The sequence below is a fragment of the Osmerus eperlanus genome, chromosome 11 (assembly GCF_963692335.1).
Source record: "Osmerus eperlanus chromosome 11, fOsmEpe2.1, whole genome shotgun sequence".
In the NCBI taxonomy this organism is placed as follows: domain Eukaryota; kingdom Metazoa; phylum Chordata; class Actinopteri; order Osmeriformes; family Osmeridae; genus Osmerus; species Osmerus eperlanus.
The window spans coordinates 1,236,696-1,239,083 of NC_085028.1; the positions used below are offsets into that span (position 1 = coordinate 1,236,696).

General features: G+C 37.1%; 1 long non-coding RNA gene across 1 annotated transcript; it reads right to left on the bottom strand.

Annotated features, from left to right (window-relative positions):
* Positions 1–919: 919 nt before the first annotated feature.
* On the bottom strand, positions 920–2,100 carry LOC134028594 (uncharacterized). The gene is made up of 3 exons (XR_009931558.1): positions 1,894–2,100; positions 1,760–1,801; positions 920–1,525 (listed from the first exon to the last, which is right to left on the bottom strand). It is a non-coding gene; the product is annotated as an uncharacterized LOC134028594 (long non-coding RNA).
* Positions 2,101–2,388: the final 288 nt, after the last annotated feature.

The window sequence follows — 2,388 nt, forward strand, 5'->3', positions numbered from 1 at the left end:
AAGCCATGACAAATCAATGCATTTTTAAAGATATGTGGTTACGGTCGAGTATGATTTCATTATATAATTTAATTCAAATTGTTTTCACACCCATCATAGTCAAATTCATAGTTAAAACATGTATTTTTTAAAGAGCCGTTCGGGAGCCAAAAGAGCCGGCTCTTTTTGGTGAGCTGAGCCATACGAGCCGGCTCACGAAAAAGAGCCGGAATGCCCATCACTAATAGTTAGCACCTGATGCCAAAGACTCAAGTCTTGTTGAAAGATTAAGGTACCACTCCTCCATCTCTTTACTCGGGGCAGAAGCTCTCATGTAACCATTCATAACAGGTGATTTTAATACAATGTACCGATGTCCATCAGTCGTTACTCTGCATGGAAGTTCATCAAATGCCAAATAATTAGATACAAGTTTTCCCTCTTTCATCAGCTTTTTCTTAACCTCTCTGTACATGGCGTCACCTTTCTTTAATATATCATCAAGGTCCGGTCCTTGCAGATGCTCATTCTCAAAGTGATGGACAAGAAATGTTAGCGCATTACAAGTGCACTGTCGATTATTGGAGAAAGAACCGTATTTATTATCACTTTGACTGTGGGACGCTTGAACACTTACAACATCCAGTCTGTGGGTGTTTTCTGCATTTTCAATGTGAGTGTGCTGTACCACCTGTTGTCTGTTCCAAGGACCTTGCATCTGATTCTGTAAATCTGGCATGCTTACAGTTGTGAGATCCAACTTCGTCCAGCGCTGCTTTGCGGCTGCAGATCTTTTTCCTTTCCTCTGCATTTTTGTGCAGGAGATTAATTACAAATGGTAAACCAGCAGTTTTCTTTTTAATGACAGTGAAATATTTCGTTAAGTGATTACAATAACAAAACACTTGAGTTACAATCAGATGTATTAGTACAACTACAGCAAAACAGTAAAGAACCAATATTCTATAATTCACAAAAAAACTAAAGACAATAATTTACTCAAAGATGAAGGTCGGAGATTTCTAAAATGCTTTCAGGTAATTTCACAGAAACAAGTTAAACAGTTGTCAAGCCTGCAGTAATAAAGTTTGTGTGTGTGTGTATATATATATGAAGTTGTTTTGAATTCAGCAATATACAAATATATATCAGTAGTATTCAAAGATGGTTGTTAAACTTGTGTGGGGTGTGTAGTTAAACACAATATCACCCAAATGCTTACAGTTGGACACAGTGAATTTTTTCTTCAACCAACAATGATAATTCAAATATTTCAAGTTGTTGTTATAATTCTGGTATTTCAAGAAAGGATTTTTCTGGCAAGGTGAGGTTTAAAGAAAACCCAAACCAAGAGAGATTCAGATCTTTCAAGTTGTTGTTATAATTCTGGTATTTCAAGTTGATTTATAATTCTCGTATTTCAAGAAAAGATTTATGGCAAGGTGAGGTTTAAAGAAAACCCAAACCAAGAGACCAACACCGAGAATTTGGTGGGGGTGAGACCAACACACCCAAGGCACACAGCTTCCTCTCTCCCAGGACAGACCTACCAAAGAAATGAAGTAATTTAGTTGACAGAACCATAAAAAAATAGTTGAACATCTAGTTCATAAAGCTGTACACAAATGAAATATTACCGCCCATTTAGAGTAACGTGTGTATAACATTTTCAACACAATTTCAGAGCTGTATGTGTCTGAAACATTTTTGTACATTAATCATAATAGTTCATTGTACATAATGTTAAGGAAAAAAATAAACCCTCAAAAAACTAACTTACCAGTTCTTGAGAAGAAATATCTGCCTGGAGAGCGAGTGTCTACTGTTAAGAAAAGGAAATGTATTTCAATGTCATCGTCGTCTTCATAGAAAGATAAATGTAATGGCAGCATTTGTGTGTCTATGCGAACTCACCACAGGTCAATGTAGGACGGTCACCACGATGAGTATCTGCCGTTAAAAGAAGGGAATTCATATTAAAGTCATTGTCTATTGTGAAAGTGTATGGATGTGACCCATTATCGACGATTCAAACTCTGACGTTGACGACATATTAGGATTGGATTTCTAAGCAGGGATGTTTAGATATGCTGTAGGTGTCTATTTACATATTAAAGTACAATGCTGTGACATAACGTTTTATATTTGGAGTATAAGCTAACTCCATTTACATTTTCGTAAAATTCCGAATGTCGAGAGCTAGCCGACCTATAATGGGCTCCCCGGCTTACTGTACAGTACACTAATGCCAATTTGGTTTATTTTATCGTTACTACAGTACAGCAGAGCCATAGAAAAAGAGAGTTGCGACACTTCCATAGACTCCCATTGTTATCGAGGAATGCGGAAGTAAAGCGTGTCACATGCGACCTGTAGTTCCAAACATTGCATTTTCCACCGTTCAACCCC